The 26226-nt window shown below is 38.3% G+C and overlaps 1 protein-coding gene across 9 annotated transcripts in view; it reads right to left on the minus strand.

The window, feature by feature from the left end:
- The window catches only part of R3HDM2 (R3H domain containing 2), a 151293-nt gene that overhangs the window by 92462 nt on the left and 32605 nt on the right, over window positions 1–26226 (minus strand). For 3 of the 9 annotated variants that reach the window (XM_045061981.1, XM_019835122.3, XM_011284097.4), the window contains exon 2: window positions 19372–19434. The exons of 3 other annotated variants lie outside the window; for them this stretch is intronic. The gene's annotated coding sequence lies outside the window, so the exon portion shown is untranslated. Of the gene's footprint in view, window positions 1–2081; window positions 2138–19371; window positions 19440–26226 lie in introns of those variants that run through there. 3 more of the 9 variants (XM_045061979.1, XM_045061980.1, XM_019835112.3) reach the window with 2 other exon arrangements.

Raw genomic sequence — 26226 nt, forward strand, 5'->3', positions numbered from 1 at the left:
CCCCATTCATGTTCTCTGTCTCTGTCTCTTTCTCTCTCTCAACAATAAACAAACATTAAAAAAAATTTAAAGGGGCGCCTGGGTGGCTCAGTCGGTTGGGCGGCCAATTTCTGCTCAGGACATGATCTCGTGGTTTGTGAGTTCAATCCCCGAGTCAGGCTCTGTGATGACAGCTCATAGCTTGGAGCCTGCTTCAGATCCTGTGTCTCCCTTTCTCTCTCTGTGCCCCTCCCCAACTTGTGCTCTGTCTCTCTGTTTCAAAAATGAGTAAACATTAAAAAAAAAAAAAAAAGAAAATGAAATTATTGAAAACATTAGAGTATGCCTTTAATATGAGGACATTTCTGCTCTCTTCAACTTTGCTCCCTCACCTGTTTGCAGAGGGATATTAATAATACTCAGTAATTTCATACATAATCCTACAAGAGAGGATAATTCAACTAACTAAACTGTACTGAAGCTCTTGTTTTAAGCTTCAAATAGAATGGGATCAAGTAAAAACAAAATCTGAAAGAGTAATTGAGGAAAAAAGTCCTTTCTTTCTGCACATCTCACATTTTTATCCCCAGCTTCCTCAAGTCTTGCATCAATTCCGAAGAGCTCAAAACAATTCTACAAATTGTATCTTACACCTCATCACATTCTCAAAAATATATTATGTTTTTCAAATTTCTTCAATCAATCCATTTATCTCTGATGAATACTCCTAGAATACTGTGGGGGCTCCTGGGTGGCTCAGTTGGTTGAGTGTCCAACTTCGGCTCAGGTCATGATTTCCAGGTTCATGGGTTTGAGCCCTGTATCGGGCTCTGCACTGCTGGTGCAGAGCCTGCTTGGGATTCTCCCTCTCTGCCTCTCTCTCTGCTCCTCCCCTGCTTATGAGCACATGCTCTCTCTCTCTCAAAATAAATAAATAAACTTAACAAAAAGGTTAGAACACTGTAGCAGAAGTAGATGATTTGGAATCAAATCTATTCTGAAAGAGATTGAAATGACCTTGACAACATTATACATGAAACTGAGTAGACAGAATGATGACTGGTAAAAAGATAGCTCAAAGCACATCCTGTATAACTGAGAATTAAAAGTGTGTCAACAGAGGGGACATGTTACAGATGTGCTTTCTGTATCACACAAATCCCAAAACTAGCCTGGGTTCTTATTCAAAGGCTTATCTGAAAAAAACTGCATCCTCTGTATCGGTCTGATTCTGAAACTCAACTACAACATAAGGCATCATCAAAAAACAACTACTCTTAGTGACCTCATGATACTATTAGCAAAACACAAGTAGGATATTCCTGGGAACTGGTAAAATAAAACTCCCAATAGTCCTAAATTCCATGACTGACTTAAGAACTCCTCCCTGAACAAAATTCAAAGGTATCCTTAAAAACAAACAAACAAACAAACAAACAAACAAACAAACAACCTTAAAACCCATCAAGCTCCAATATATCCTCTTCTATACAAAAAAATACAAAGCTATAAATGTCTAGAAATGCCCCAAGGTATGTAATTACTGAAGCTAATTAACATTCTCAAAATTAAACATCCACTGCAATGCTCAAGAGACTGGGGTCACAGAAAATAGATAAGAGCAAATGAATCCCACCAAAAAGATAAAGTTCAGATGTGTTTCTCTAATAAATAAAGAAAACAGGATTCTGAAATTAAGCAATGAAACCTACTGGGAGAAGAAAAATTATTATCAAACTCATAAGTGTCAATTAAAATGTAAAACTTTGTGTTTGCTGTTATTCACTGGGAAAGTGGGAATTAATTGGGCTGGAGCTCAGAACTGTGAGAATGATTTTGTAATAAAGATAACATGAAAGATCCTTTCATTTATACCAAAAAGATGCTGTTTTAAAAAGAAAACACACTTTTAAAAATCTATACTAAATCACCTTTTTCTCTAAGATCACTATACCAGAGTTGTGCCATATAATTTTACCTCTAATCCTCACTTACCTTTATCCTAACAAAGAATACAACAACTATGGGATCTTGGATAAAGAAGATTCAGTATTTTGTACAGTACAGTTTTTAGAGATTTGATTTCAAGCTCTGCCACTTACAAGCTGTGTGATCTTGGGCAAGTTACTTAATCTCTTGGTTCCTTGGTTTCCCTTATCTGTAAAACAAAGGTAATAATAACTATCTCATGGAGCTGTAAAAATTAAGTGAGTTAATATACAGGTAAAATATTTAGACACATGGAAAGCACTTAAATAAATGTTAGCTATTATTTTTGTTGTTGTTATTTAGTCTTCTCTAAACTAATAAAAGAAGATCAGGGTCACTATTTTTAAAACTTGGAAGAATTAATATAGAAATAATAATATTATCTGTTTTATGGTTCCTCTGAAATTGAAGGACCTGCTTGCATAGAATGAATAGACTAAGTAGGCCCACAGTGACATTAGGTTTTAAGGTCTCCAATATTCATTTTCTTCTCAGGGACAAAGATGTTGGAATGCAATCTAAGATTCTTGTGTCAGAGGAATCAAGTTCCCTTTCTGCACCTACCAGGACAATCAATGGTACGGGAGACAAACAAGTAAAATATAATGTATTGTTAAGTGCTAGTTAGAGCTGCTCACAAGGTTTAATGGGAATAGAGGGAGCAGGCATATAAATATCATACCAGAAGAAAGGCTTCCAGAAGGAAGGGAGGTTTAAGCCTAATCCTCCAGGATAAATAGTATTTAGCCTAATAGAGAAGTGGAAAAACAGACCTAGATTCCATATTCACCAGCTAGATGATCTGAGGAGAGTTACTTAATCTCTCTATACCTCAGTTTCTTTACCTATAAAATGGAATGATTAGAACACTTTTTTTGGAAGGCTGTGTGGAAATTAAATGAGATAATACATATATAAAGTACTTAGAACGCAGTGCCAGGAATACAGTGTGAACCCAACAAATAGTATCATTAACACAGACATATGGATCACCACGATGCTTTCTCAGAACAGCAAGTATTGCATAAAGAAAGCTAGAGTATAAGACACTCACAGAAAAGTAGCTTGCGAAAAAAAAGCTAGAGATCAGTGGAAACAGGATCATAAAACATCTTGCATACTAACTAAAGCTATGAGAAACTTGTAATGGATTTTCAAAAATGGATTACATCATCATATTTCTATTTTAGAAATATTACTTTTGCTACAATGTGGATAGCTTAGAAAGAAAATAAAATAGAGGAAGAGACACCAGCTAGGAAAAAGAATTCTGACTACAGAATGAGGGGACTGTGACCCAAGAAGCATCAGGAGATAAAAATCACTAAGGCTTAGTGATGTGTATGATGACTGTGTGAGAAGCATAAGACACTCAAGTGACTGGACAGAAAAGCAGCTTCACAAAGTGTGGCCTGAAACCCCTAGAAACCTCCAAGACTTGTTTTTTCTGTAAAGTCAAAAAGAACTTTTATAATGTACCAAGGTCTTGTTTGCACTTTTCACTATCATGCTCTCACAGGTATATGATGGTATTTTCCAGAAAACAAAGGACATGTTATATCACAACCAACTAAATGAAAAGGCAGATAGGAGAATCCATCTATTAACCCCAATATTAAATTAAATTTTTAAAAATGAAAAACAATGACACATTTCCTCCTAAATTTTATTGTTGCTGTTTTGAAATGTTTTTTCATAAAAGACTTGCTTTTATGTTAACATGTAATAGGTTATCATTTTAAAATGAATTAATAAGTGTTTCTAAAGTTTCTCAGTTCTAACTTCCAATACACTAATATTGATAAATATTATCAATCATGAACAAAAGCTCTTTTGGGGGGGCTCAATAATTTTTAAGAGTGTGAAGAAATTCTGATACTAAAAGGTTTGAGAACAACTGGGGAGGATATTTTTACCACTAGAACACTGAAGGAGAAACCAGTTTGGTAAGAAAAGATGATGAAGTTCAGTTTAACAATGGTAGGGGCACTGGGCTGGCTCAGTTGGAAGAGCATGCAACTCTTGATTTCAGGGTCATGAGTTTCAGCCTGGGTGTAGAAATTACTAAAATAAAATAAAATAAAACAAAAAAGGGCACTTGGCTGGCTCAGTCAGTAGAGTATACAACTCTTGATTTCAGAGTCGTGAGTTCAAGCCCCACATTGGGGCTTATTAGATTAAATTAAATAATAATAATAAATAACATGGCAAAATAGAGTGATAAAGAAAAAATATTAAAAGCAACAAGACAAAAAGAATATAGTTACATATAAAGGAAAACCCATAAGCAGACAAACAAAACCAGACAAAAATTAAAGAATTTCATGACCACTAAACCAGTCCTGCAAGAAATACTAAAGGGGACTCTTTGAGTGGAAAAGAAGGACCAAAAGTATGAAGGCAGGAAACACAAAAGCAGTAAAAATGAGTGTTTCTGTAAAAAATCAGTCAAGGAACTGACAAAATAAAAGGATGTAAAATATGACATCATATACCTAACTTGGGCAGGAGTAAAGAATGGGTTCAAATTTAAATGTTTATTTTTAAGAGAGAGAGTACGTGCATGCACACAAGGGAGGGGCAGAGAGAGAGGAAGGCAGAACCCTACACAGGCTCCTCTCTCTCAACGCAGAGCCTGATGCGGGGTTCGATCCCACAACCCTGGGATCATGACCTGAGCTGAAATCAAGAGTTGGACACCCAACCTACTGAGTCACCCAGGCACCCCAAGAATGGTTTCAAATTTAAACAACCATCAATTTAACACAGACTGCTATGTGCAGAAGATGTTATAAACATAATAGTACCCACAAAGCAAAAACCACTAATTAAAAAAAAATCTAGTAAATATGCAAAAGAATAGAGAAATCCAAATCTATCACTACAGAAAACCAACAAACCATGAAAGAGAAAGACAAGAAAAGGATTAGAGAAAATCCTCACACACAACACAAAACAAACAATAAAAAGGCAATAAATATATTTCTATCAATAATTGCTCTGAATGTAATAGGACTAAATGCTCCAGTCAAAAGACATAGATGGGGTAACAGAATGGATAAAAAAAAAAAAAAGACCTATCTATATGCTGCCTACAAGAGACTAATTGTAGACCTAAATAAACCTGCAGATTGAAACTGAGGGGATAGAGAAGCATCCAGCAGGCAAATGGATGTCAAAGAAGGCTGGAGTAGCAATACTTCTATCAGACAAAATAGACTTTAAAACAAAGACTGTAACAAGAGGGGTGCCTGGGTGGCTTAGCTGGTTAAGCGTCTGACTCTTGAGCTCACCTCAGGTCTTGATCTCAGCATCACGAGTTCAAGCCCCGCACTGGGATCCACACTGGGCATGAAGCTTACTTTAAAAAAAAAAAGAAAAAAAAGACTGCAACAAGAGACAAAGAAAGACACTATATAATAATAAAGGAGATGATCCAACAAGAACATACAATAATTGTAAATACTGATACACCCAATATGGAAGCACCCAAATATATTAAAGAGTTAATAACAAATATAAAGGAACTAATTGGTAGTAGGGGACTTTAACACTCCACTTACATCAATGGACAGGTCATCTAAACAGAAAATCAACAAGGAAACAATGGCTTTATTTTTTGTTTTTTGTTTTTTTTAAATGTTATTTTAGAAAGAGACAGAGCACTCAACTTGGATGGGAGAGGGAGAAGGGAGGGAGGGAGGGAAGGAGGGAGGGAGGGAGAGAGGGAGGGAGAGAATCCTAAGCAAGCTCCACACTCGGTGCGGAGCCCAACTTGGGGCTTGATCCCATGACCCTGGGATCATGACGTGAGTCAGACACTCAATCGGCGAAGCCACCCAGGCGCCTCAAGGAAATAATGACTTTGTATGATATACTGGACCAGATGGATTTAACAGATATATTCACAACATTCCATCCTAAAACAGCAGAATACACATTCTTTTCAAATGCACATGGAACACTGTCCAGAATAGATTACATATTAGGCCACAAAAAAAACACTCAACTAATTCAAAAAGATCAAAGTCATACCATGCATCTTTTCTGACCACACACTATGAAGCTAGTAGTCAACCATAAGAAAAACTCTGAAAAGACCACAAATATATGGAGATTAAATAACATGCTACTAAACAATGAAGGAGTCAACCAGTAAATAAAATAAGAAACAAAAAATACATGGAAACTAATGAAAATGAAAACACAACCATTCAAAACCCTTGGGATGCAGTAAAAGTAGTTCTAAGAGGGATGTTTATAGCAATACATGTCTACTTCAAGAAGCAAGAAAAATCTCAAACAACCTAAATTTACACCTAAAGGAGCTAGAATAGAAAAAGAACAAACAAAACTTAAAACCAACAGAAGGAAGGAAATAATAAAGATTAGAGCAGAAATAAATGATACAGAAACTAAACAAATAGAATAGATCAGTGAAACCCAGAGCTGGTTTTTTTGGGGGAAAAAAAAAATCAATCAAATTGATAAACCTCTAGCCAGACTTACCAAGAAAAGAAAGGACCCAAATAAATAAAATCACAAATGAGAGAGGAGAAATAACAACAAACACCACAGAAATACACACAATTATATGAGAAAATTATGAAAAACTATATACCAACAAGTTGGAAAACCTAGAAGAAACAGATAAATTCCAAGAAATATATAACCAAAACTGAACCTGGAAGAAACAGAAAATTTGAACAGACCAATTACCAGCAAAGGAATTGAATCACTAATCAAAAGCTCCCAACAAATAAAAGTCCAGGATCAGATGACTTCACAGGCAAATTCTACCAAACATTTTTTTTTAACAAATGATTCTTTTTTAAAAAATCATATTTTTTTAAGTTTATTTTCATTTATTTTGAGAGAGAGAGAGAGCAAGTGGGGGAGGGCCAGAGACAGAGGGAGACAGAATCCCAAGCAGGCTCCACACTGTCAGCACAGAACCTGATGCAGGGCTTGAACTCTTGAACTGCGAGATCATGACCTGAGCCAAAGTCGCTTAACTGACTGAGCCACCCTGGCACGCCCTCCCCAACTTTTTAAAAGTTTGTTTGTTTGTTTGTTTGTTTTGAGAGAGAAGGAGTGTGCGCACAAGCAAGGGAGGGGTATAGACAGAGAGAGAGAGAGAAAGAATCCCAAGCAGGCTATGTGCTGGCAGCATGGAGCCCTACGGGGGGCCCTATCTCACAAACCATGAAATCATGACCTGAGCCGAAACCAAGAGTTGAATACTTAACTGAGTCACCCAAGCACCTCAAATTCTACCAAACATTTAAAGAAGAGTCGAAATCCACTCTTCTCAACCTATTCCAAAAAAATAGAAGAGGAAGGAAAACTTCCAAATTCATTCTATGAGGCCAGCATTAACCTGATACCAAACCAAAGGTACCACAAAAAAAGAGAACTACAGGCCATTATGTCTGATGAACATAGATGCAAAAATCCTCAACAAAATACTAGCAAATTGAATCCAACTATTTAAAAAAAAATTTTTTTTTACATGTATTTTTGAGAAACAGAGTGAGACAAAGCGTGAGTGGGGGGAGGGGCAGAGAGAGAAGGAGACACAGAAGCTGAAGCAGGCTCCAGGCTCTGAGCAAGTGGTCAGCACAGAGCCTGATACGGGGCTCGAACCCACAAACTGTGAGATCATGACCTGAGCCGAAGTCGGACGCTCAACCGACTGAGCCACCCAGGCGCCCCTGAATCCAACTATTAATACATTTAAAAAAATCATTCACCACAATCAAGTGGAACTTATCCCTGGGTTGCAAGGGTTGCTCAATGTTATCAAATCAATCAATGTGATACATCACATCAATAAGGGAAAGGAGGGGCACCTGGGTGGCTCAGTAGGTTAAGTGTCCAACTTTTCGTTTCAGCTCAGGTCATGATCTCACAGTTTGTAAGATGGAGCTCCACGTTGGGCTCTGTGCTCACCATGAAGCCTGCTTGGGATTCTTTCCATCTCTCTCTGTTCCTCCCCCACTCACACAAGCTCACTCTCTGTCTCTCTAAATAAACAAATTTTTTAAAAATAAGAGATAGGAAAAGAACCATATGATAATTTCAATAAATGCAGAAAAAGCATCTGACAAAGTACAACATCCATTCATAATAAAAACCCTCCACAAAGTAGGTTTAGAGGGAACATAGCTCAACATAATGTAGACGGTATATGAAAAACCCACAGCTAACACCATCCTCAGTGGGGAAAAATTGAGAGCCTTTCGCTTGAGATCAGGAACAAGACAAGTACGTCCACTCTCCTCACGTTTATTCAACTTAGTACTAGATGTTCTAGCCATAGCAATCAGACAACAAAAAGAAATAAAGGCATCCAAACTGGCAAGGAAGAAGTAAAACTTCCACTATTTTCAGAAATCTGTTGCATTTCTATACACCAATAATGAAGTAGCCTAAAGAAAAATTAAGAAAACAATTCCATTTGTAACTGTACCAAAATTAATAAGATCCAAAGAAATAAAACTAACCAATGAGGTGAAAAAGCTGTACTCCGAAAGCTATAAAACACTGATGAAAGAAATTCAACATGACACACAGAAATAGAAAGACATTCCATGCTCCTGGATTGGAAGAACAAATATCGTTAAAGTGTCTATACTGCCCAAAGCAATCTACACATTGAATGCAATCTCTATCAAAATACCAACAGCATTTGGGGTGCCTGGCTGGCTCGGTCAGTAGAGCATGAGACTCGATCTCGGGGTTGTGAGTTCAGCCCCACATTGGGTATAGAGATTACTTTAAAAAATAAAAATCTTGGGGCGCCTGGGCGGCTCAGTTGGTTAAGTGTCAGACTTGGCTCAGGTCATGATCTCGTAGTTTATGAGTTCAAGTCCCACATTGGTCTTTCTGCTGTTAGCTCAGGGCCCACTTCAGATCCCTGTGTCTCTGCCCTTCTCCCCACTCGCACTTTATTTCAAAAATAAATAAACATTAAAATAAATGAGTAAATAAATACATAAATACATAAGTAAATAAATAAAATAAAAATCTTAAAACAAAAAACACCAAAAGCATTTTTCACAGAACAATCTTAAAATTTGTATGGAACCTCAAAAGACCCCAAATAGCCAAAACAATCTTGAAAAAGAAAGGCAAAGCTGGAGGCATCACAATTCCAGACCTCAAGTTGTATTACAAAGCTATAGTAATCAAAACAGTATGAAATTGGCACAAAAACAGACATACAGAACAACAGAACAGAATAGAAAATCCAGAAATAAACTCACAATTATATGGTCAATTAATCTTGGACAAAGCAGGAAAGAATATCCAAAGGAAAAGACAATGTCTCTTTCACAAATGGTGTTGGGAAAAGGGAACAGCAAAACGCAAAAGAATGAAACTGGACCACTTTCTTACACCATACACAAAAATAAATTCAAAAGGGATTAAAGACCTAAATGTGAGACTTGAAACCATAAAAATCCTACAAGAGAGCACAGGCTGTAATGTCTCTGACATCAGCCATAGAATTTTTTCTTATGTCCCCCAAGGCAAAAGAAACAAAAGTAAAAATAAACAAAAGCATGCATAAACAAACAAACAGCTTCTACACAGTGAAGGAAACAATCAACAAAACTAAAAGGCAACCTATGGAATGGGAGAAGATATATGCAAATGATACATCTGATAAAACATTAGTATCAAAATAAATAAAGAACTTACATGAACTCAACACCCCAAAAATTAAAAATCCAATTAAAAAGAATACATGAACAGACATTTCTCCAAAAAAAGACATACAGATGGCCAACAGATATGTGAAAAGATGCTCATCATCACTAATCAGGGAAATGCAAATCTAAACTACAATGACATAATCACCCTCACACCTGTCAGAATGGTTACAATGAATAATACAAGAAATAACAACAGGTGTTGGTGAGGATGTAGAAAAAAGGAATCCTCTTCCACCGCTGGGGGATTCAATGTTGCACTGGTGTAGTCACTGTGGGAAACAGTATGAAGGTTCCTCAAAAAGTTAAAAGACCCTATGATCCAGCAATTGCACTACTGGGTATTTACCCACATAATACAGAAACGCAAACTCAAACAGACACATGCAGGGACACCTAGGTGGCTCAACCGGCTAAGCATCAGACTTCAGCTCCCAAAATGATCTCATGGTTCATCAGTTCGAGCTCTGCATCAGGCTCTCTGCTGTCAGCAGAAAGTCAACTCTGGATCCTTTGTCCCCCTCTCTGCACCTCTCCAGCTCACTCTCTCTCTCTCTCAAAAAAAAAAAAAAAAAAAAAAAAAATTAAAGTAGGGGCACCTGGGTGGCCCAGTCAGTTGAGTATCTGACTTTGGCTCAGATCATGATCTCACGGTTCAGGAGTTCGAGTTGCACATCGGGCTCGCTGCTGTCAGCCTGTCAGCACAGAGCCTGCTTCAGATCCTCTGTCTCCCTCTCTCTACCCCTCCTCCGCTTGCACTCTTCCCTCCAAAATAAGTAAGTATTAAAAATAATAGGGGCTCCTGGGTGGCTCAGTCAGTTGAGCGTCTGACTTTGGCTCAGGTCATGATCTCAACACAGTTCGTGGGTTCGAGCCTCGCGTCGGGCTCTGTGCTAACAGCTGGGAGCCTGGAGCCTACATGGGATCCTGTGTCTCCCTCTCTCTCTGCCCCTCCCTTGCTCATGCTCTGTCTCTCTCTCTCTCTCTCTCTCAAAAATAAACACTAAAAATAATTTTAAAAATAATGAACATTTGTATTGTTTTTTTAAATTTTTTAACGTTTATTTATTAATGAGAGACAGAAAGACACAGAGCGTGAGCAGGGGAGGGGTAGAGAGAGGGGAGAACACAGAATCTGAAGTAGGCTCCAGGCTCTGAGCTGTCAGCACAGAGCCCAACACGGAGCTCGAACTCACGAACTGTGAGATCATGACCTGAGCCGAAGTCAGTCACCTAACCAACCGAGCCACCCAGGCGTCCCAATAATAAACATTTTTAAAAGGGACACACGCACCCCTATTTTTATAGCAGCATCATTTATAACAGCTAAGATATGGAAGCAGCCCAAGTGTTCATCAACTGATGAATGCATAAAGATGTGGTATATACACAATGGAATATTCAGCCATAAAAAAGAATGAAATCTTGCCATTTGCAACAAATGGATGGAGCTAAAGAGTATAATGCTAAGTGAAAGAAGTAAGGCATAGAAAAACAAATACCATACAATTTTACTCATGTGAAATTTAAGAACTAAACAAGGAAAGGGGGTAAAAAAAGAGAGAGACACAAAAAGAAACAGTCTCTTAACAATAGAGAACTGATGGTTACCAGAGGGGAAGGGGGCACGGGGGATCAATGAAATAGGTGATGGAGATAAAGAAATGGACTTGTCGGGGAGGGGGTTGTGCCTGGATGGTTCATTCGGTTAAGCACTGACTTCAGCTCAGGTCATCATCTTGCAGTTAGTGGGTTTGAGCCCCATGTCCGGCTCTGTGCTGACACCTTACAGCCTGGATTCTGCTTCGGATTCTGTGTCTCCCTCTCTCTCTGCCCCTCCCCTGCTCATGATCTGTCTCTCTGAAAAATGAATAAACGTTTAAAAAAAAAAAAGTGCACTTGTTGGGGCACCTGGCTGGCTTAGTTGGTGCAGCGTGCAACTCTTGATCTCGGGATTATAGGTTCGAGCCCCACAACGGGTGTAGAGATTACTTAAAAATAAAATCTCAAAAAATAACAATAATAAGTACACTTGTCCTGATGAGCACCAGGTAAATAAAATTTAAAAGATGAAATAATAAAATAAAACATGGTAAATGTGATGTGCCCATCAGCTGACTAATCAAAGTGCCCAATAGGCAGTTATACTGGTGAGACCGGATATCTCTACAACCAAACTGTGACAGAAGTTAAAATCTTGGATTTTAAAGGGAGAGTGCATGGTGAGAACAGTGGAATATTAGCAGCAAAGAAGGCTAGAGAGATATGCAGAGACCTCAGGACACACAAATATTTAAAGAATAAAGAAGAGGGGGGCAGCTGGTTGGCTCACTCAGTTAAGTGTCTGACTCTTCATTTCAGCTCAGGTCATGATCTCACAGATCACGGGTTTGAGCCCCATCTTGGGCTCTGCGCTGACAGTGCAGCACCTGCTTGGAATTCTCTCTCTCTTCCTCTCTCACTGCCCTACTCGCATGCTTTCTCTTTCAAAATAAACAAATAAACTTAAAAAAAATAATAAGAATGAAGAAGAGGTAGAGGACTCCATACAGAGGAAAAGGAAAGTTATAAAAACTAGAAATAAAATTGAAAAGTAAAAAAGCATATCACCAGCTATCAGTTATAAAGAGAAAAAGCTTGTCAGGGCTTCAAGGTAAAGCAAAAAATCATCCACTGTTAGGAATGGTAGGGAAAAATATAATAGATAAATCAGCATCAACTCTAAAATCGCAATTCAGGCAAGTGTTTCAATCTCTTCTCATATAATACTTTTTTCTTATCAGAGTTACTTATAAACAATAGAGAGATTTCAGGTTGTTCTTCTTTGCCTTGTGTTCACCCCTCCAGAGGAAATACAAACAAGTAACAAAATGACAAAGGATGGAGATGGAAAGATCCTGGATGAAATATATAAAGGGAGTTGACTGAAGCAGTGACTCAATGAAGAGGCATTCATTCATCCAGTAAATACTCGCTGAGTAACCACTCTGTGCAAGGCATCATGACAGCAACTGTTAAAAAAAATAGCTTACTAATATAACAAACTATGCCCTTGGTTCATCAGCTAAAGTGATAAGCTGGAAAGAGAAATAAAACTTTCCTGATAAGACTGGCACAAGCAGAGGCTGCTCTATCCCAAAGGTGACTCTAGCAGATTCCTAGAGCTCAAAGTCACCTATTATTGAAATGTGTCCTAATTCCACAAAATAACTCCAAAGAAATATTTTCTTCAATGTTTGAGAACTATGTGATCCTGTAGCAATATTATATCTCTCTGAGTTTTTACATAGGTAACTGTAGCTTTAAAATGCAGAGATAACTCTTTTAAGAAATTCTAGTATATTTTTATCAAATCATCATAAATGCTAATGTAAGTCCCAAAACTAATAATAAAAGTTAAGGGACAATTACCTAACTAGATGCACTTAGGCTGGAAAGGCTGCTTTTAACTAGTCAACTCTACCTTTTAAATATAGGAAAATGTGGTTTTATAAATATAGCCATTCTTTCGAGAAAAGGACTTTATGGATAAGAATAGAGAAAAGGCATATGAAAGCCAGAATCTAGCTTAACATCCAAAGAGAACCTTGAACAAGAAAGGATATATTATCACACACAAGCTGTCACTAAAATCTTTTCACACCATCATCTTGTGCTATGGTAGCTAACCTATTTCTAGCTCTAAGCCTGTATCTGATTGATTTGCAAACTTTTGGAAGTAGCTGGGCTTCAACAGACACCGAACAACATCAGAAGTATCTTTTTGTCTGAATTATATTCAGCCTCTATTCCCCCCTCCTTTTCTGTTTAAGAACTTGAGAAAGGAAGGAATTATTAGATGGTAGTTACTAACAACAGGTGTTCCTAATGTTACTGAAAGCTTTGGCCATGGAAAGCGGGAGGGGAGTGGGGGTAGATTTCATTCCTAGCATGGAGTACCAAAGATCATATTTACCTTCCTGGCAGACAAAAGAGACAAAATGGGTAAAACAGTGGTTTTTAAGACACTGGACATCAGGCAACAAAGGACAGTGATTCCTGAGAAATGGGAAACAAATACAGTAAGCCCCATGATTACCCATGCTTAATGCCTGGAGAGTGCTTCTAAGTAATGTCAAAAAAAAAAGGGGGGAGCTAAGCAGCAACCTGGGGAGAGTCCAACATGCTCCCTTTGTGCAAAGTGAAAGTCTGAGAAAGCAAAGGAGTCTAGAGTTCACAAAAGAGAGTATGCCACAAACTGGAGAAAATACTTGCATATTTAACAAAGGAACTGTACCTAGAACATATAAATAGAATATATAAACTCTCAAAACTTAAACAATTAGAAAATGGGGCCACCTGGGTGGCTCAGTTGCTTAAGTGTCCGACTTTGGCTCAGGTCATGATCTCACAGTTCGTGAGTTCAAGCCCCGCGTCGGGCTCTGTGCTGACAGCTCAGAGCCTGCTTAGGATTCTCTCTCCCCCTCTCTATCTACCCCTCCCCCGCGTGCATAAGCTCAAGCTCTCTCAAAATAAATAAAGTTAAAATTAAAATTAAATTAAATTAAATTAAAACAAAAAAAAGACAGTTAGGGCAATAAGGCAATAAAAAGAAAGAAAAGACATTCAGTTTGGAAAAGAAGGAAAACCTTTTCTATTTGCAGATGATATTCTTATATATAGAAAATCCTAAGAAATCAGGGTGCCTGGTTGGCTCAGTCAATGGAGCATGTGACTCCTGATTTCAGAGTTGTGAGTTCAAGCCCCAAGTTGGGCATGCAGCTTACCTAAAAAAAATAAAAACAAAAAATAAAAAATAAAAAAATTCCTAAGGAATCCACTAAAAGTAAGTTCAGCAACATTGCAAGATACAAGGTCAATATACAAAAATGGATTGCATTTCTATAAACAATGAATATTCCAAATATGAAATCAAGCAAAAACTTCCATTTACAGTAGTAACAAAAATAATAAGATACTTAAGTATAAATTTAACAAAAAAGTATAATAGAGTAGGGTTAAAAAAAGTGTAAGGGTTATATATTAAAAATCATAAACTGTCACTGATAGAAATTGAAGGTCTAAATAAGGGAGAAGATGTCCCATGTTCATGGACTGAAAGACTTAATATTGCTAAAGTGGCAACACTCCCCAAACTGATCTACAAATTCAAAGCAATCCCTATCAAAATCCTAGCTGGCTTTTTTTAAGAAATTGACAATAACATCTTAAAATTCATATGGAAATGCAAGGGACCCAGAATAAACAACATAATCCTTTTTTTTGTTGTTAAGTAATCTCTACACCCAACATGGGGTTCAAATTCATGACTCTGAGATCAAGAGTCACACGGTCTAGCGAGTGAGACATCCAGGTACACCAAATAATATAATCTTGAAAAAGAAAAACACAATTGGAGGACTCACATTTCCCAATTTCATCTTACAACTAAAGCTACAGTAATCAAAACAGTGTCATAGTGGAATGGAATTGAAAGCCCAGAAATAAACCTTTACATTTATGGTCAACTAATTTTCTAACAAGGAGGCCAAGATAATCAAATAGGCTAAGGACAGTGTTTTCAACAAATAGTGCTCAGAGAAGTGGATAGCTACACATAAAATAATAAAGTTGGAATGATACTTCACATCATACATAAAAATTAACTCAAAATAGAACACAGACCTAAATGTAAGAGCTACAACTATAAAACTCAAAATAAAACACTGGAATAAATCTTCATAACCTTGAGGAATGCCTGGGTGGTTCAGCCAGTTGAGCTTCTGACTCTTAATTTTGGCTCAGGTCATGATCTCAAGGTTCCTGGGATTGAGCTCCACCTCAGGCTCCATGTTGACAGCACAGGGTTCTCTGTATCCCTCTCTCAGTGTCCCTACCCTACTAGTGCATGTGCTCTCTCTCAAACTAAATAATCATTTATTTAAAAAAAAATCTTGATGACCTTGGATTAGGCAAAATTTTCTTAGACACAACACCAAAAGCATAAGCAACAAAAGAAAAAATAGATCAGTAGACTTCATCAAATTTAAAACTTTGTCTGTAAACAACACCATCAAGAAAGTGAATTCAGAGACAACTCAGAGAATAAGAAAAAATATTTGCAAATCATGCATAGAATAAGGAACTTGGTACCCATAATAAAGAACTCTTACAACTCAATAAAAAAAGACATGTTATCCAAAAAAGGCAAAGGATTTAAATACGCATTTCTCCAAAAAATATACAAATGGCCAATAAGTACAGGAAAAGATGCTCAACATCCTTAGTCATCAGGGTAGTGCAAATCAAAACCATAATGGTATTGACACCCACTAGGATGGCTAGACTCAAAAAGACAGAAAATAAGTTTAGTGAGGAAAGACAAACTGGGACCCTTACACATTGCTAGTGGGAATGTAAAATTATGCAGCCACTGTGGAAGCAGTTTTACAGTACTTCAAAAAGTTACCACATGATTCATATACAAAATGGAATACTACGTGGCAATGAGAAAGAATGCAATATGGTCTTTTGTAGCAACATGAATGGAACTGGAGAGTGTTATGCTAAGTGAAATAAGTCATACAGAGAAGGACAGATTCCATATGTTTTCACTCCTATGTGGATCCTGAGAAACTTAACATAAGACCATGGGGGAGGGGAAGAAAAAAAAATGGTTAGAGAGGGAGGGAGCCAAAACATAAGAGACTCCTAAAAACTGAGAACAAACTGAGGGTTTATGGGGGGTGGGAGGGAAGGGTGGGTGGGTGAAGGGTATTGAGGGCACCTGTTGGGATGAGCACTGGGTGTTGTATGGAAACCAATTTAACAATAAATTTCATAATAATAAAAAAAAAAGTTACCACATGATCCAGCAATTATACTCCTAGATATATGCCCAAAAGAAATTAAAACATGTGTCCACACAAAAACTTGTAAATACACGTTCATAGTACCCAAAAAGTGGAAACAACCCAAATGTCTACCAACTGATTAATGGATAAACTAAATGTAATATATCCACACAATGGAATATTATTCAGCCATAAAAAGGAACAAAAGTCCTGATGCATGCTACAACTTGGATGAATCTCGAAAACATGCTAAATGAAAGAAGCCAGACATAAAAGGTTCACATATTGCCTGATTCTTTTTAGAAGATATAACCAGTCAAGGTAAATCCATAGAGGCAGAAAGCAAATTAGAGGTTACCAGGTAAAGCGGAGGGGGGAGGGGAGGGAATGGGAATGATTATTTAATGAGTATGGGGTGGTTTATAGAATGATGAAAATGTTCTGAAACTAGAGACAGCTAGTGGTTGCACAACATCACAAATACACTGAACTACATACTAAAATTATTAATTGTAAGTTATGTGAATTTCACTACAAAAAAATAAAAAGAGGAGCTCCTGGGTGGTTCAGTTGGTTAAGCATCTGACTTCGGCTTAAGTCATGATCTCATAGCTCATGGGTTCGAGCCCCACGATAGGCTCTGTGCTAACAGCTCAGAGCCTGGAGTCTGCTTCAGCTTCTGTGTCTCCTTCTCTCTCTCTGACCCTCCCCCGCTCATGTTCAGTCTCTCTCTCTCTCTCTCTCTCTCAAAAATTAAACATAAAAAAAAAAAGAAATTAACTTAGGAGGGGGAAAAAGCATATGTCCATATAAGGATTTGTACACAAATAGTTATAGTATAACTTTATTTTTAATTGCCAAAAACTGGAAACAACCCAAATGTGCATCTCAAAACACAAATGGATAAACAAATTGTGCTATAGCCACATGATGGATCGCTACTCAGCAATAAAAATGAACTACTCATACATGCATCAACATAGATGAATCTCAAAATAATTATGGTTAGTAAAAAAAAAAGGCAAACCAAAAATAAATGTAAGAATATATTCTTTACAATTCCATCTATATAAAATTCTAGACAATGCAAACTGTTCTATAGTGACAGAAAGTTGATCAGTGGTTGCTTGGAGACCACAGAAGCTGAGGAAAGGATTAAAAATGGGGATAAGGAGGGGCGACTGGGTGGCTCAGTCGGTTGAGCGGCTGACTGGTTCAGGTCATGATCTCACAGTTCGTGAGTTAGAGCCTCCCGCCAGGCTCTGTGCTGACAGCTCGGAGTCTGGAGCATGCTTTGGATTCTCTCTCTCTCAAAAATAAACATTAAAAAAGAATTTTTTTTTAAATGGGGATAAGGAAACTTGTAGGGGTGATACATTATCTTAACTGTGGTAATAGTTTCATGGGTGAACAACACATATGTCAAAACTTAACAAACTGTACACTTTTAATATGTACAGTTTACTATATGTCAATTATAGCTCACGATCTTTTTCGAAAAAGATGGGGAAAGGGGAAATAGGGCAATGTGCTCACGCTGGCCACTCAATAACTGGTAAGGGAGTAAAAGCAAGCAGTTTTACTGTGCTCGGTAACAGCGCAAACAGTTGGCAAAACTCCACATGGAAAGCCACTCAGAGGAGCATATCAATTTGAATTTCTTAAATTTACAAGTAATTCTATTAACCAACATTATAATTTCAGAGATGTTCAATCTCCATTCTTGATTGATTTTCAGTTGGTAGTGCTAAAAACTCTCTGGTGCCAGAACTCTTCAGTTCTGGCAAGTACAACAATTAGTATGATCAGTAAATAAACATTTAGATATACCAGGAAGGCTCCTAGAAAAAACCCTAAGAAGGTTCCATAAAGCTAAAATACCTGTGAACAGTATCTCAAGTACATCAAAAACAACAAAAAAGATTATTATCTATACTAATAATCTTTTAAGAATTCCTCAGTTATTTATTAACCTTTTATAAGACAAAGTAAATATCTGTTTCATAAGGTAAATATCTATTTACCTTTTGTAGATATTTATTCCGATAAATTTAAGCTACTTCAAAGCTTATTATCTACTTCTAAAAAGTCAGAAAAGCTTTAAAGTTAAAACTCTAGGGGTGCCTGGGTGGCTCAGTCAGTTAAGCGTTGGGCTTCAGCTCAGGTCATGATCTCACAGTTTGTGAGTTTGAGCCCTGCATCGGGCTCCGTGCTGACAGCTCAGAGCCTAGAGCCTGCTTCAGATTCTGTGTCTCCCTCTCTCTCTGCCCTCCCCCACTCATGCTCTGTTTCTGTTTCTCCTTCTCCCTCTCAAAAATAAATAAACATTAAAAAAATTTTTTAAGTTAAAACTCTAAATCATGTTAACTAACTAGAATTTAAATTAAAAATTGAAGGGGAAAAAAACCCTCTAAATTGGATTTTTCTTTACCAAAAAGTATGTCCATTGTTTTAAAGACAATAAATAAATAAATAAAGACAGACAGACAGACAGACAGACAAAAAGTATGATGTATTCACTAGTGGGAAGAAGCTATGGATATGAGGGGTGAAGTTCAGTCAGTCAAAACCACTTTACATTCATGTATTTATGACAGGTGAGAAATGACATCATCTAATCCAAGCGACCATCATCTCTCACTTCAACTACAGCAGTAGCCTTTTTTCTTTCTTAATTCAGGTGAACTCAATCTTGATATACTCTAAAGTCTCAGTTTCCTTATCTATTAAATGGGTACAATAACACTTCCAACCTCGTGAGGTTGTGTGACAATTAAATGAGAATACAGGTATAGCACTTAGTTCGTTGCCTAGCACACAGAAAGTGCTCTATAAATGTTACCTATTATTACCTGAATAAATGTTCAGCCTCCATGAGTCCAGTGCTGGAATGGCATCACATATAAGAAACAAGTCTAACCTCAAAAAAAAAAACAAAAAACAAAAAACAAAAAAAAAAGTTAAAAGCAATTTAAATCTTAATATATTGAGACTCCCAAAGAAAATAAAGAGATCCATTTCAAAATCCACAGCAGTTAAGTATCTTCTTTCCCAATTCCTTTTGCTCACAATGTTTCTCTAACCCTACACCTGCCTGAACCCTCTATATCCATTCCTACTTCCTGTTTTTTTAAATCCATTGCTTTAATGCACGGTTTTATTATGTTTATTATTTATTTAAGTAATCTCTACGCCTATGTGGGACATCAACTCACAACTCACAACTCCTTCTCCTCTAATTATAAGCAGTTCTTATACGCAGTTCTTCTTATAAGCAGTTCTCAGTCCACTTTCTATATAAATTAATTATCCAGTCTTACTCCTTGAAATTCTTCAGCTGTTTTTTATCCATTATCCTTTTATACAAGACAAATCTATAGTAACTGAGCTAGCAGATACTGAATCTCTCTCAGTAGGTGAGAAGAATACAGAGAAGCCAGAGACAGAATTTTCTTCTGCGAGTAGAAATAAATATTACAAACACATAATTTAGTATCTCCTCTCTCTGACTACAATATTTATTATTACTATTACTATGACAGGATTCTGAGAGCTGGCTGCTGCTTAATCCACATTAGAAACCCTGAGTGCTGAATGCCACCACTAGAACCCCTAATATGCCAAGCCAGCCTGTGTTCTTGGAAACCTCAAAGTACTTAAGTCTCGCCACGTTCTATGCTGAAGTGAGGAGTATCCCAAATTCATCATTTTGCTTTACAACTCTATCCCGTGAATCTCACATTGCTAAAGTCTACCTTTCTAGTATCATACTAAGATTTCTATGAAAAAGTTTCTTTATAACCCCTGCACCCCAGGGTTTTGGTATTAGAAATGTGTGGTAGTTTGGTTAGAGTTGGAAGGCATGGCTATGGAATCGCCCTTCCCTTTTCCACCACCAACGTTGGTCCTGAAACACTGACTGCATGGTGAATTTTTTTCCCCAGGAAATGCCTCATTCTGCCCTATGCAAAGAAATTACTAGTTACCTTTCCCCACAGGCCCTCAAGCCATGCCCAGATGCACCTGATTCTTAAGTGGGCATAGTGAGTTCATGCTGAGAGCCTTGACATACCAAGAGGTCTCTCTCCAACTCTGAGTCAAAGAATCAAGAGCAACGTAATTCAAAACACATACCAGTACTTATTGATGTTATGGTTTTCTTGCCCTATTTGTAATCTTATCAAAATTAAAAGTGGAATACTTTTGGAGTGCCTCGGTGGCTCAGTTGGTTAAGCATCCGACTTCGGCTTAGATCATGATGATCTCACGGCTCATGAGTTTGAGCCTGCATTGGGCTCTGTGCTGATAGCTCAGAGACGGGAGACTGCTTCAGATTCTGTCTTGGTCTCTCTCTGCCCCTCCCTGGCTTGCGCGCGCTCTCTCTCTCTCTCTCTCTCTCTCAAAAAATAAACATTAAATGGGGCGCCTGGGTGGCGCAGTCGGTTAAGCGTCCGACTTCAGCCAGGTCACAATCTCGCGGTCTGTGAGTTCGAGCCCCGCGTCAGGCTCTGGGCTGATGGCTCAGAGCCTGGAGCCTGTTTCCGATTCTGTGTCTCCCTCTCTCTCTGCCCCTCCCCTGTTCATGCTCTGTCTCTCTCTGTCCCAAAAAAAAAAAATAATAAAAATAAAAATAAAAAACGTTGAAAAAAAAAATTAAAAAAAAAATAATAAAATAATAAAATAAAAAAAAAAACATTAAAAAAAAATTTAGGGGAGCCTGGGTGCCCAGTTAAGTGTCCTACTTCTGCTCAGGTCATGATCTCACAGCTCATGGGTTCTAGCCCTGCGTCTGGCTCTGTGCTGACAGCTCAGAGCCTGAAGCCTGCTTCAGATTCTGTGTCTCCCTCTCTCTATCTGCCCCTCCCCTGCTCACACTCTGTACCTCTCTCTCTCTCTCTCAAAAATAAATGAACATTAAAAAAAATTGTTTTTAATTAAAAATTAAAAAAATTTAAAGTGGAGGGGTACCTGGGTAGCTCAGTCGGTTGAGCGTCCGACTTTGGCTCAGGTCACGACCTCGTAGTTTATGAATTCAAGCCCTACACTGGCTTGCGGCTGTGGTGGGGGGGAGCGGGGGGAGCCCGCTTCAGATTCTCTGTCTCCCTCTCTCCTTGCCCCTCCCCTGCTTGCATTCTCTCAAAAATAAAAATACAATCTGTTTCAAAAAGTGGAATACTTTCTGAAAAACATTCAATTCCCTTCTGCCATCCATCCTCCATAACTCTTACACACTTTGCAGGGTTTTAATAAAAATAAAAAATATGCAATCATCTCTTAACTAATCTCTCTACTTCCTCTCTGGGCACTCTGCTATCTGTTCTCCCCAGAGAAGCACGAGTGATATTTTAAAAATGTAAATCACATCACTTAGCTTTCTTGATAAACCAGTTTCTTTCTACCAATGGTTTTCCATCCTCCTAAGCGAGATCTACAAATCCATACAAAACCTGGCCCCTACCTATTCCTGAACATGCCAAATCACACACTCCCCACGAAGCCTTTGTATTTGTTGCTCTTCATGCCCAGAACACTCCTCTCCCATCAGGAAATGCTGGTTGCCTCCCTTCACATAATAGTTCATACATCACTACAAAAAGGTCCTGCCTGACCACCCCATCTGAAGTATCCCCTTCTCCCTTACTCTCAATCACATCACCACATCTATTTTCTTCATAGTACTCATCATAATCTGTAATTATTTATTTGAAAATTGTCTATCTTCTCAAACAAAAATGTAAGCTCTTTGAGGGCAGAAAACTTGTGTTCATATCTGTATCTATACCTCCGATGTGAAATAGTGCCTGACACATAATAAGCACTGTACAGTTTTCTGTTTGACTCATTTACAAAGCTAAGTGCTACCTCTGAGGCAAACTTAGGTCTTTAAAAATTTTTTTTAATTTATTGAAATTATTTAAACTTAAAATTATTTAAACTTTTTAAAACTTACAGCCAGTAAAGATAGCCAAGCCATCAAAATCCTGTGTTCCTGTCTTCATTCTAACAATCTGCCTTGCTTTCTCTGAAGATAAATATTTTACTCAGAAAATAAGATGGCAATCTTATCTGGCAACACTGTTGTCTGGGTCTGTGAGACCCAAATCCAAGGTTCTCAGGCAGCAGCGATTGACAAAAGATCTGGTTACCAGCTGCACTAAGAAGTACCTCCCAACCCAGAACAACCAGGCTAAAACTGACACAAGGTACAAACGCCGGTGAGAGAACACAGTTGATAAAGAATTCTGTGAAACACTCCAAATGCCTTGAAGATAACCTCACAAGAGTAGGAAGATTCAGTTCAGCCGTCTGACTAGTTCTATAAAGCCTTAATAATGACCCTGTCACCAGAAAAACACATACTGTGCCCTAGCCTTCTAATCAGCTGCATTTAGAAGCCAACATCCATCTTTTGCAATAAAATGCTACCTTGAGAGTTCCTATTCCCATCAAATTATCACGGGTTTGGGCAACAGATAAATCAGAAACTACAGCTAACAAATCTACTTGTCTGGGACCCAAGACAATTAATTAAACTTACTTGGAGAAGCAGAATAAATTGCCTCTAGTCACCTGGAGACAAGTTTTAAAGATCCTAACAACTGTAACACTTGGGAACACCAAAATGGCTGTAATCTGCAAACCAGCCACATGTCACTTCCAATTGTACTCTTACACTGAAAGTGACCTTCCCCCTCCAAAATAAATAATGTTTAAAGTCAGGTGAATCTTGAACAATGACTCTGACTTTTCTAAACTAAGGGCTATGACAGCTACCTTAATGAGAGGCCCAATAAACTCAGGGTAAGGGGTTGACTGTGCTGACATTGTCACCTCATCTAGGACATCAGCTGATTCATCCTGATGGGCTGACAGGTCACTGACATCTGCACCTTGCCCAAGATTCTTGTTTTATTTCACATATAAAAACACTGTCTCCCCAAGACAACTACAGCCCAGACACCTTCTCCAAGCTGTGGAGCCTTTACCTTCCTGACTTCACTAAGCACTTTGGAAAAAAAAAAAAGTTGTCATTTCAGGTCCCTATTAGTATCTCTAGATGACTAACAAGACGTGGAGGAAGGAACACAGCCCATAAAAGCACCAGAATGTTAACCTTCAGGTCTTAACCAATTTTTTTAAAAAGGATTAAAAAAAAAAAAAAAGATCAAAATTACCTGGGGAAGAAACTAATCTCTTCAGCATTAACAGATGTTTGGTATTACTAAGGTAATTTGGCAAATAGTCCCAAAGTTTGGGCTTAAAAATGTCTTGTCCTAGGCCACAGTAAGTAATCACAGAAGGCATCCTTTAAGCAAGTAAGTTTTGTTTTAATATAAACTTCAAGAAGAAAGACAAGTCAATTAAAAAACAAAAACAACCCACAAACTATCCACTTCATTTAAAATGAAGAGAGACAAAAGGAAAAAGAAACAAACAAACAAACAAACAAGGAAGAGCAATGTTGTAGATCAAACATGACCACAAATTATTTGCAGCAATTTCCATCAAGAAGTAGAGGTGAGGGACGCCTGGGTGGCTAGGTTTCGGTTAAGCGTCCGACTTCAGCTCAGGTCATGATCTTGCCGTTCGGTTCCTGAGTTCAAGCTTCACATCAGGCTTGCTGCTGTCAGCCTATCCGCACAGAGCCTGCTTCAGATCCTCTGTCCCCCCTCTCTGCCCCTTCCCTGCTTATACTCTCTCTCTCTCAAAAATAAACAAAAGAAGTGGTGTTCATTTCGTCACCCCTTGCATCTGAGCTGGCCTTGTGGTCGATAAAATGCAACATGAAGACACTGTGCAATTTCTGAGCCCAGGCCTTAGGAAACCTTTCAACTTTCACTCTTGTTCTATTGGAACCTAGTCACCATGCAAGACAGACTGCAGGAGAGGCCACAGCACTCTGGATGACAGCTCCAGCCTAATGATGGACAATGCTGGAGTGGGGCTATTCAGTACAACCAGCCCCTGGCCAGCCTGCCAACTGATCGAAACACATGAGTAAGCCCAGCAAATATCATGTGGAACAGAGGCAAGCCAGATGAACTCTGCCTAATATTGCCGGCCCACTTAATCATAAGCAAATAGTTGTTTTAAGCCATTAAGATTTCGAGTGGTTTGGTCCACAGCAATAGATAACAGACACACCCACAATCACTTGAGACTAATTCAAAACATCAATAGTGACACACTCAAAAGCAGCATGTACATTCCCATCATGAAAGGAAACTAGAATCTCTAAAGAATAAGATATAGAACCACCTTTAACTGATAAGACATATACCACAGAATCCCAGCAAAACACCCAGATTAATAAATTTGTTCCTGCATCTAGTCCATGTTTAAATACCTGGAGAAGATACGTGCAAATATATGTATCCCACAAAGGACTCATATACAACATATATAAAAAAGATCTACATATCTATAAGAAAAAGACAAATAGCCCAATTTCTTAAATGGACAAGAGTTGAAAGGCACCTCACCAAAGAGGATCCTTAAAAGGCCAATATGCATATAAAGATACTCCACACATCAGGGGCACTTGGGTGGCTCAGTCAGGTAAGCATGTGACTTCAGCTCAGGTCATGATCTCACCGTTCATGGGTTTGTGCCCCGCATTGGGTTCTGTGCTAACTGCTCAGAGCCTGGAGCCTGCTTTGGATTCTGTCTCTCTCTCTCTCTCTCTCTCTCTCTCTCTGCCCCTCGGCGGCTCCCACTCTCTCTCTCTCAAAAATAAATAAACATAAAAAAAAAAGATATTCCACACATCAGTTGTCATCAGGGAAATGCAAATTAAAGCCACAAAAAGACAGCACTAGACCCTAACAGCTACAATTAAAAGGACTGACAATACTTAGTCAAAGACATAGTACAACCAGAACTGGCATACATTGCTGGCAAGGGAATAAATTAATATGACCACTTTGGAGAACTGGTAGTACTCAAACATACATATATACCCCACGAACTAGCAATTCCATTCCTGGGTATATAACTAATAGAAGTGAGTGCTTATGTCTGTGAAAAGACACACACAAAATGTTCACAGCACGGGGCGCCTGGGTGGCTCAGTCGGTTGAGCGGCCGACTTCGGCTCAGGTCATGATCTCACAGTCCGTGAGTTCGAGCCCCACGTCGGGCTCTGTGCTGACAGCTCAGAGACTGGAGCCTGCTTCAGATTCTGTGTCTCCCTCTCTATCTGACCCTCCCTCGTTCATGCTCTGTCTCTCTCTGTCTCAAAAATAAATAAACATTAAAAAAATAAAAAAAAATGTTCACAGCAGTATTATTCATAATAGTCCCAAGCTGTAAACAACTCAATGAAAAACTTACAGTACAGTCAGAAAATGAGATACTCCGTAGCAATGATAAAAGAAAAACCATTGCTATAGGAAGCTACACTCATGAATCAAAGACAATGGTAAGTAAGAAAGAAAAGATCATCTACTATATGATTCTATTAACATGAAATTCGAAAACAGATAAAACTATGGTAATAAAAGTCAGAATAGTGATTCTGCCAATACAAGAGTTTTTGAGGGATTAGCTTGTGTGACACAATGATGGACGCAGCTGGTTGTGCGCCTGACCATCCAGCCAACCAACAGACGCTGCTAGGCTTAGTTCTGCTTTAGGAAGGTCACATTTTAACGTCTGCACTGGTTTGTACAGCCTGGCCTTCTGTGGCTCCACGGCCAAGTCAGTGC

The sequence above is a fragment of the Felis catus genome, chromosome B4 (genome assembly GCF_018350175.1).
Source record: "Felis catus isolate Fca126 chromosome B4, F.catus_Fca126_mat1.0, whole genome shotgun sequence".
Taxonomy (NCBI): domain Eukaryota; kingdom Metazoa; phylum Chordata; class Mammalia; order Carnivora; family Felidae; genus Felis; species Felis catus.